The sequence below is a fragment of the Notamacropus eugenii genome, chromosome 4 (assembly GCF_028372415.1).
Source record: "Notamacropus eugenii isolate mMacEug1 chromosome 4, mMacEug1.pri_v2, whole genome shotgun sequence".
Taxonomy (NCBI): Eukaryota; Metazoa; Chordata; class Mammalia; order Diprotodontia; family Macropodidae; genus Notamacropus; species Notamacropus eugenii.
This window is the reverse complement of record NC_092875.1, coordinates 169,296,012-169,307,073: the sequence shown is the minus strand read 5'-3', so window position 1 is coordinate 169,307,073 and position 11,062 is coordinate 169,296,012. Positions and strand designations below refer to the sequence as shown.

General features: G+C 36.7%; 1 pseudogene; it reads left to right on the top strand.

Moving 5' to 3' along the window:
• The first annotated feature begins 10,160 nt into the window (after positions 1–10,160).
• Positions 10,161–10,614, top strand: LOC140500765 (multiple coagulation factor deficiency protein 2 homolog pseudogene; annotated as a pseudogene).
• Positions 10,615–11,062: the final 448 nt, after the last annotated feature.

The window sequence follows — 11,062 nt, the reverse complement described above, 5'->3', positions numbered from 1 at the left end:
TCCAAGATAATTGCCAGTTTATTGATATGTTCATCTGGCAGCTAGGTGGTGCAGTGAATAGAGTACTGGGTCCAGAGTCAGAAAGACCTGAGTTCAAATCCAGCCTTAGACAGTTGCTAGCTGTGTAACCCTGAACACCACTGTTTGTCTCTGTTTTCCTAAACTGTAAAATGGAGATAATATCACAGGGATACTGAGATATCTCACATGAGACAATATTTGTGAAATGCTTACCTCAGAGCCTGGCACATTGTAGACACCATAAAATTGCTTATCCCCTGCCCTGTCTAAGAGATTCACAAGGCAGTTTTCTATTTGAAATGAGAAAGCACTAAGGCTTATGTTGTCCTCTGCAGGCAATAAATTAATCAACAAATATTCATTAAGAAGCTACTATGTATTGGGCATTATTTGGCACTAAAGATAAAAACATAAGGAAAGAAATAACAGTTGAATGGTATTAACTTAACAGAGAGACGTAATTAATTTTTGGTTTACAACGGAAACATCTACATAGAACTTTATGTGAAAATAAATGAGTTACATGCAAGGTAGATTTATGAGTCCAAGTAATAACAAAATCATGTAATTTTAGAGTTGAAAGAGATCTTAAAGATCATCTGGTACAAAGTTATTTTACAGATGAAGAAACTAAGGCCCAGAGAAGTTAGATGACTTGGTCAAAGTTTGTCAGCATTCAATGCTAGAGGCTTGGAAGAGGTAGTTCTGTATATAATGTGATTTTAGGGGTTGCCAACATGTTCCTGTCCATTAAACACCATTACCATGTGCCTCATTATTTCCTAAAATTGCAAAGTTAGCATCTTTTCTTGATTCCTTTTGGTTTAAAATCGCGTTAATTTCTATATCTATGCTTTCCCTATCAGTACAGAAAAGTTCAGATTTTTCTGAATTCTTCATTTTTTTTACTGTAATAGTCTATCATATTAATATGTCACAATGTTTTTAACTGTTTATCAGTTTATAGGTACCTACTTTATTTCCAGTTTTTTGCTACCTCAAAAATTGCTGTAATGAATATTTTGGCATATATGGGACCTTTATTTCATTGATATTCGTGGAAGTGGTATGGAAGCATATGATCCAATGAGATCTCTGAGTCAAAGAGTATGGGTTTTATTATCACTTTTAGGCATAATTCCAAATTTTTTTTCCTAGGATGAATGTTTAACTAAATTCTCAGTAGCGTTTCTTTTTTTCAAAAAATTCAGATATACCCCCAAAGAGAAAGTTTAACTTGTTTTTAGTTGCTTCATGTTTTTTTTCCTTCAATGAGTTTATCAGGTCCTTTCCTACAAGCTGATTTTGACAGGGGGTCAGGAATAGGGTTGTTTAAGGTAAACCCAGCAAAAATGCAGCAATAAGCGCATTGATTTAGGGTCGAAGGGATTAAGGTGAAGTGACATTAAAAGATAAGGTTATTGAAAGACAGAGAACCGAAATGACAAAAACAGTGTGTTTACTATCAGATATATTCAGATATATTGTAATTGTAATGTACCTATGTGATCTAGTGTTAGGCCTACCATAGATCTTATTTTACTATTTGCTTATGTAAGTCTCCAAATATAGAATGACCAAAAGATAGAAGATAAAGTCCCTTTTCCATATTTCCGAGGAAGCCAGGCCAGGAGGGGTAGGAGATGTTCAGGAATGAAGTTCTAAGGACAGAGGAAAAGAAGTTCAGTGAGGAGGGCAAAAGAGGCTTTGTTGGAAGATCTGGATATGGATATACAGGAAACATACTAATGAATATTTTGAAAAGAAATGTGTGCAAAAAAGCTGGGCTAGGTTGCAGAAGATGAATGTAAGAGCATGGCATAGTCCATAAAAATAGTGTCAGGAAGCTAAGTACAACAAAATTTGTTGTTACTTTTTTTTTGTAGTGATATTGGGAGGGAAAAAAGCTCAAAGAAGGATAAATGCTTTACTTGGAATGAGTGGGATAGTGATAACTGAAAACACAGAGACAGAGCTGCTCAGTTTTTGTTTTGTCCTTCTTTTCCCTGAAGAATTACTTTTACTCAGAAAAGAAACAAAATGAAATTGGTTAACAGGGATTGATACCCAAGATAAGTAAGGAGATAGATAGCACCTGGTTGTCCTAGTTGAAGTCACTTGGCCCAGATGAACGAGCTTTTGGAGTCCTGAAGGATCTGGCCAATGCAGACTCTCCCTAAGATGATGAAATAAATCACTTAATCAATGATAATAAAAAGAGATCCAGACTGAGTAATGATCAGTAAATCAATAATTTTTAGCACATTCACAGGAGACATGTTTGAGGAGAGTTTTTAAGGCAATATTCTGCTATATTGAATCAAATGCTTTTTTATACTCAGCAAACACTAGCTCATTTGGATTTTAGACTCTCTATGCCTTTCAGTCAATTGGGTGATGGCAAAGATATAGTCTTCATTGCAGAAGGCTGTTCCCTTCTAATAACTTTATCCAGAATACTGTTGGTGTGTATGTGGAGTATCCTCATTGAAATCTTACCTGGCTGGTACCTGTTCTTTTCTTTTTTAAGAAAAGCAATGTGGTTCTGGGGAGCCAAGAGGGAGGAATACAGAAAGCACTCAGTTGAGCTCTCCCAACATTCCTCTCTACACAATTTTAAAATAATGCCTCAAATTGAATGTGACCACAAAACCAGAATACCTTCAGGAGTTCTCAAAACAGAGACTTAAGTAAGGAGATCTGGCAACTGGTCAGCAAGAGATCACGGGAGACCCCTATGCTAACACTGGATGCAGGACCAGATGTGGTCTAGCAATTCCATTGCCTATACCCACTTCTGGGTCCTAAGTGGAAAGGAGCATTTTCAGTCAAGAGAGATCAAAGGCCCTAAGAGGCCAGTATCACTTCTGGTCCCAAGAGAGCAGGGATCCTGAAGAACTGTATTGCTTTTGGTCCCAAAAGAACAGAGGTCAGGAGGAGCAGTATTTATTGCCTTCCCAAGGGATCAGGGGCTTTTCCTGGGTGAGGACCAGAATATAGATCAGAAGAACAGTGACCACTCCTCTCCCCAAATCCCATCACCTTGGAAGCACTGAACTAGCTCTGAAAGCAGCAATGTAGAAAAGCCTAAAGCTTGAGACAGTATCTCATCCCAGAGTCCAATATTAATATAAAGTTCAAATCAAGAAATAGGGTAGAAAAATGACCAAACAGCAAGAATAACCTGACCATAAAAAACTACTATGGTGACAAGGAAGATCAAGACACAAACTCAGAAGAAGACAATGAAATCAAAGCAGCTACAAGTAAATCTCAAAGAAAAAATGTGAATTGGATAAAGAACAACAAGACTTCCTGGAAGAACTAAAAACATTGGTTTCAAAATTAGAGTGGTAGAGGAAAAATTAGGTAAAGAAAGAAAAGGAAGAAAATTATAAATATACAATGAAGAACCTGATAAAAGAGGCACCAAAATACTGAAGAAAATAATACCTTAAAAACAGAATTGGCTAATTGGAAAAAGAGATATAAAACTTTACTAATTAAAATTAATACTTAATAAGATTGAAGATTAGAGGCAGCAACCCAGCTACACAATTTCAACATTCCCTTCCAAACAACTTAAACACAACACCTGAAAGCAAATTTTGGAGTGGCACAGACAATAAAAAGTCGGGGTGAAACATTTTTCTGGTCTAAGACAACTTAGAAAGTCTTCAGGAGAGCTCTGTGACACTACAGTGGAATTCTGTCCACAGTGCACACATACAGTGGCTTAGACAATGGCCACTGCCACAGCAGCAGCAATTTCAGGAATTCTCAGCCAGAGACAGTAAGGAGGTGGACAGTTGGTCAGAAGAAGATAACAGGGGACCTGTTGCTGGCAGTGGAAACAACTGGTACTGATTGGCAACTGTTTTGATCATATGCAGTTCCTGGTCACAGTTCCTAGGCAGAGAGGAGTGCTTGTGATCAGTTACAAGGGGAGAGAGAACCTGCTCACAGTTTCAGGATGCAGGAAAGCAGGGGCTCTTCCTGGGTAAAGACTAAAGAGCAAAAAAAGCAGTAATTGCAACTCTCCCTAGATCACATCACCTTGGAAGGACTGAAAACTTTCAGACCCTCAGAACTAGCTCTGAAAACAGCTACACAAAAAAGCTTAAAACTTGGAACAGTGTCTCTACCCCGAGGTGAGTAAAGTCCAACATTAATGTAAAGTTCAAAATAAAAAAAAAACAGTTTGGAAAAAGGAGAAAACAAAGAAACAAAAAAAGAAAATGACCATAAAAAGCTACTGTGTTGCCAACAAAGACCAAGACACAAACTCAGAAGAAGATAATAATGCAAAAACAGTTACAACCGAATCCTCAAAGAAAAAAATGCCAGTTGAATTCAAGCTCAAAAAGAATTCCTGGAAGAATTAAAGAAAGACATAACAGTGGTAGAGGGATATTTGGGGAAAGAAATGAGTGATGCAAAGAAATAACAAAAGGAGAATTGATAGCTTGGTGAAAGAAGCAAAAAAATATTGAAGAAAATAAACCTTAAAAAACAAAATTGGTCTAATGGAAAAAAGAGGTCCAAAATTTACTGAAGAAAATAATTCTTTGAAGATTAGAATCAGGCAGGCTATTGATTCTATGAGACATCAAGGATCAATAAAAGAAAATCAAAAGGATAAATAAGAAAATAAAATGTGAAATATATCACCTGGAAAATAGAGGAGAGATAATTTAAGAATTATTGGACTTCCTGAAAGCCATGATAAAAAAAAGAGCTTAGGAATTATACTTCAAGAAAGTACCAAAGAAAACTGCCTCAATATCTTAGATCCAAAGGGTAAAATAGAAATTGAAAGAATCCACTGGTCACCTCCTGAAAGAGATACCTAAATGAGAATTCCCAGGAATATTTTAGCCAAATTTCAGAGCTCCCAGTTCAAAGAGAAAATACTTCAGGCAGCCAGAAAACAATTTAAATATTGTAGAATCACAGTCAAGATCACAGAAGATTTAGTGGTTTCCATGTTAAAGGAGTAAAGGTTTTTGGAATATGATATTCCAGAAGGCAAAGGAGCTAAGATTAAAAGCAAGAATAAATTACACTATAAATGACCTATAATCTTTCAGGGGGAAATGGATATTTAATGAAATAGAGGACTTTCAAGTATTCCTGATGCAAAGACCAGAGCTGAATAGAAAACTTGACATTCAAAGACAAGACTCAAAAGAAGTATATAAACATAAATACGAAAGAGAAATCACAAGGGACTTGATAAGGTTAAACTGTTTATATTCCTATACGTAAAGGTAATTCATGTAACTCCTAAGAATTTTATCATTATTAGGTGAGTTAAAAGAAGTTTATACAAACAGATGGCATGGGTTTGAGTTATGTTGAAATAATATTTTAAAAAATGAAGGGGTAAGAAAGAGGGATGCACTGGGAGAAGGAGGAAGGGTTAGAATGGAGAAAATTTTCTCAAATAGAAGAGGCATAAAAAGAATATCTTTCAAAGTAAAAGGAGAAATGGGCAGGGGTTGGCAGGTAATGCTTAAATCTCACTCTCATTGGAATTGGTTCAAAGAGGGTAGAATATATACACACACTCAATTGTGTATAAAAATCTATTTTACCCAATAGGAAAATAAGAGGGGAAGGGGATAAGAGAAAAGGAGAGTGAATGACAAAAGGGAGGGCAGATTAAGAAAGGCAATGGTTAGAAGTAAAATAGATTTTTAAGGAGGAACAGGATAAAAAGAGAGAGAAAAAGATAAATAGGGGTAGAGTAAGGATAATAGGATGGAGGGAAATACATAGTAATCATAACTGTGAATGTGAATGGATGCTATAAAAAGGAAGTGTATAGTAGAATGCATTAGAAACCACAATCCAAGGTCTGGAGCAAACTCCAATATGCTTCAGCAGAAGTAAAAAAAAAAAAAGGTAGATGTAGCAATGATAATTTGAGACAAAGCAAAAGCAAAAATGAATCCAATTAAAAGCGATAATCAGAAAAACCACATTTTGCTAAAATGTACCATAGGCAATGAAGTAATATAAAAATTTTTTACAAGCTTCTCTAATTAAGGTCTCACTTCTTAATTATGCAGAGAATTATGTCAAATTTATAAAAATTAGAGCCATTCCCTAACTGATACATGGTTAAAGAATGCAAATAAGCAGTTTTCAGAAGAAGAAATCAAAGCTATCAATTCTCACATAAAAAAATACTCTAAATCACTATTGATTAGAGAAATGCAAATGAAAACAACTCTGAGATACCATGTCACACCTATCATATTGGCTAACATTGCAGAAAAAGAAAATGACAAAATGCTGGAGAAGATGTGGAAAAAATGGGATATTGATACATTATTGGTGGAGTTATGAACTAATCCAACCATTCTGGAGAACAATTTGGAACTACGTCTAAAGGGCTATTAAAACTGTGCTCACTAAAACCACTACTAAGTATTTATTCCAAAGATATCAAAGAAGAGGGAAAAGGACCTATTTGTACAAAAATCTTTATAGCAGATCTTTTGTGGTGGCAAAGAATTGGAAATAGAAGGGATACCCATTAATTGGGAAATGACTGAACAAGATGTAGTACATGATTTTGATGGAATGCTATAGTGCTATAAGAAATGATGAGCAGGATGAAATCCTGGGAACACGTATATGAACTAATGCCGAGTGCAGTGAAGATAACCAGGAGAGCATAATAGCAACATTGTAAGGAGGATCACCTGTGAAAACTTTGCTACTTTAATCAAGACAATGATATGACAGTTCCAAAGGACCCATAGTGAAAAACAACCAATGAACTCAGTGCAGATTGAATCATACTTTTAAAAAATGTTCTTTGCTTCTGTTTGATTTTGTTTACATTTTCTTTTGCAACGTGGCCAATAGGGAAATACATTTTACATGACTCCGTATATTTAATACAAATTAAATTGTTTGCTTTCTCAAGGAGGGGCAAGGGCCAGGAGAGAGGGAGGAAATTTGGAACTCAAAATTAAAAATAATTTAAATGATTAAATTTTTTTGATATGTAATTGGAAAATATTTAATAAAATAAATTTAAAATTTTTTTTAAAAAGAATAGCAATGTGAGTATAGTAGGAAAAATACTGAAGTCAGAAGACCTTTGTTCAAGTTCCAACTTTGATACTTCCTAGCTTTGTGATCATGGTGAGGTAGTTAAAATCACTGCTACCTGTTACCAAAGGATTCTGATGAGATGGTGTAACTGAACTAGAAAGGGCCCTAGAACGGATCCCTATAGTGTAGTCCTGCCATAAGGAAGGTGTGAGTCTGAGATGAAATGTCATAAACTTCAGTTCTTGTCAACTTGGATTCCAGACATTCTCAAGTACTTGAACTAAAAAGAAAGTTATTTTTGTTAGTCATATGTCTGCATACTTCTAGAACACAAGTAAAGAGATTACTTTAAAATAAAAAGCCCAAACCACAGTATCTGATCAGAAAGGTATTCGCTGACACTGAATGACATAGTAGAAGGAACACTGAATATGGAGTCAGATGACCTAAATATGAATCCTGGCTGTTCCAATAGTATGTCATCTTTCATGGGCCTTAATTACCTCATCTGTAAATTGGGGGCAATAATATTCAATCTCTACACCCTTTGCTTGTTGAAAAGAAAGTATTGTATGTTTTGTACAGTACCATTTAAAGGTAAGCATTACTATTATTTTCTTCCTCACAATATTATAGTCCTTTTTGGGTTGTTTTCATCCTCTGGTTTCTCCACTGCATCCTTCCACATCCCTGACATGGGAATTATCCTTTTTGATTAAAGAATCTATGAACACCATCAATTTTATGGGTGAGACCAGAAGGAAAAATTACTTATAAGAAGTAAATATATCCAGTGTGATTTTTCTCACTTGTTTGTCAAAACAGAGAGCCCTTTTCAAGTGAGTCAGTGGCAGCTCCTCCTTGTGCCTGACAGGGAACAAAATTTCATTTCATCATCAGAATTCCAGGGAGGAAATGAATTTCCTGTATCCTATTTGCCACATGAAGCTATTTGTTCCGATGCTTTATTTTTATAAGACGCAAAGATTTCCCTTGAGTTCTCTATTAGCCTGTATGCTTTTTATGAGTCTACTGTTCTGGCCTCCCCTTCAAAATTCCCCCTCTTTTCTCCGCCATCCCCCTGCCTATTCAGATGAAGAGGTTTTGAAAGGCTGTGGAATCACAAACAGAGTGTGAAATATGAATTATTTACAATGTCTCCTTAATATTTGTCATATTCACAATGCTTGGTGAGCATTAGTTTGTTGTTCTATCTATGGCCCATTGACTCAGCTGATGAGAGCCAAGTAACAGTAATAATAACTGTTATTCATTACCTCCTTGCCCTGGGACCCTTCCTTCCCCCTCTTTGGAGCGGATGGAGGGTAGATGTTGAAAAACTCTTCGCAGGTCTTCCATTTAAGGAGGGAGTCCAAGACAGACATCTCATCATTTCTTATCCAGCAAGTCTGGTTATATTTCCCTGTCCCTTTCTCTTTTTATGTGTTGTTTTCCTGTATTAGATTTGTGTTCCCTGAGGGCAGGGGTTGTCTTTTATCTTTCTTTGCTTGTTCAGTGCTTAGCACAGTGCCTGGCATATAGTAGGTTCCTAATAAATGTTCAATGACTGGCTGATCTCATTCCTCTTCTCATTTTTTATGGGTCAATCCACAAGTATTTGTTAAGTACCTTCAATGTTCCAGGCATTTTGTTAAATGTTGAAGGTACAAAGAAAAGTAAAAGACAGTCTCTGGTTTCAAGGACTTCACAGATTAACGGAAAAGATAACATGCAAGAAACTGCCTATACAGAGGATATATACAAAGCAAATTCAAGATAATCTCAGAGTTAAAGCACCAAGATTAAGGAAGACCAGGAAAGGTTTCTTGTAGAATATGGGATTTTGGCTGAGACATGAAGGAAGCTAAGGAAATTAAGAGGTGGGGATGAGGAGAGAAAGTTCCAGGCATGAGGAAAGCCAGTGAAAGTTGCAAGAATCAGGAGATAGTTTCTTGTGTGAGGAACAGGGAGGAGGATCACATTACCCTGGAGCAAAGGCATTACGGATGGACAAATAGATATGAGAATAACCTACGTACAGATGATAGTTGAATTCATTGGAGCTAATGAGATTACAGTGAAACAGTGTAGAGAGAAAAGAGGATCAAGGAGAGAGTCTTGGAAGAAACTCATAGTTAGCATGAGATGAAGAGACAATGAAAAGAGAAACAGTCCCAGGACAAATCAATATTCTATTATTCTTCTTTTATATTTAATCTTCTGGAGATTGCTACCCTGATGAAGATGAAATGAAAGAAATTATTAGGAACTGCCTTGCCCAATCATATGCCAGGAAAACTGAAAATCTAATGAAAGGATGAATATTGATAAAAATATGAACTGCCCAGATTAACAGAAGAGGAGATAAATAACCCTATTTTAGAAAAAGGAATTGAAAAAGCCATCAATGAACTCCCAGAGAAAAAAAATCTCCAGGTCCAACGATGCAAATTCTACCAAATATTTAAAGAACTAATTCTAATACCATAAAAAATTATTTGAACAAAAAAAGGTAAAGGAGTCCTACAAAATTCTCTTTATGACCCAAAAATGGTTTTGATACCCAAATCAGGAAGAGCAAAAACAGACAAAGAAAACTACAGACCAATTTTCCTAGTGGCTATCAATGCAAAAATTTTAAATAAACTACTAACAAGGGAATTACAGCCATGTATCACAAAGATCATACACTATGATCAGGTAGGATTTATACCAGGAATGCAGAGTTGGTTCAATGTTAGGAAAACTATTAGCATACTTAACCATATCAGTTATAAAACAACAAAAATCACATGACAATCTCAATAGATGCAGAAAAAGCTTTTGACAAAATACAACACCCATTTCCCAGCATAGGAATCAATGGAACTTTTCTTAAAATGATCAGTATCTATCTAAAACCAAGAGTAAGAGGAACTGTCTGGTGGGCTCAGAATTCAGGGCTGCCAGACCCTGGCTCACTGACTGCAGCCTGGGTGACTTGAGGGGGGCTGGGTTCTGGGGCTCCGGGCTCCCCAACTCTGGCCTGGGGGCAGCTTCCGGTGGGGCAGCCCAGCCTAGACACATATTTAAGCTCATGGAAGATGCTTAGAGCCACTGTCCTGTGCTGCCTCCTGGGGGCATTCGGCTTCCTGAGTGCTCGGGCAGAAGAACATGTGGACAGCCATAGCCATGCTGATGTTCGCCTGGATGAGAACATGGTGCAGGACAAAGAGCACATCATGGAACACCTCAAAGGCGTCATTGAGAAAAGTGAGTAGGAGATGTCTCCACAAGAGCTGCAGCTCCATTACTTCAAGATGCATGACTATGATGGCAATAATTTGCTTGATGGCTTAGAACTTGCCACTTCTATCTCTCATGTCCATAAGGAGGAAGGAGGGGAGCAGGCTCCAGCCATGAAGGAAGAAGAACTGATGAACTTGATAGATGATGTTCTGAAGGATGATGACAAGAACAATGATGGCTACATTGACTATGCTGAATTTGCAAAATCACTGGAATAAAAATCTATTAACAGTCTGCTAGTTCTATACAAATGTGACCCAGTATAATGTGATTGAATGCTTGCCGTATTACAGAGTAGTTGTACTTTTCCAGCTTCAGGGCAGCAGGAGGAAATCCCATAGCAACTTGTTACTTTGAAGTGAAATAGAAACTTTTGGGGAGGTGTGGTTCAAAAATGGCGGAACTGCATCCCACCCCTGAATTCATGTTTAATGTCCTAACAGACAAGCATGTTTTGAGAGTGTGATGTCATTGAGGTGGGTGCTTAGAATCTCAGTTTTGGATGTAGGTTACTACTTGACTCTTGGTTTTAATAATGTTAACAGAAAATCTTGTCAAATGAATACTTCTTTCCTGTAGCCAAGGAAACTTCATATGGCCTAGGAAATAAATGGTGTCCCAGACACATAATCTCAGCTGAGTATTTATCTATCCCATAAATCCTGGTATAATCAGTGTTCTT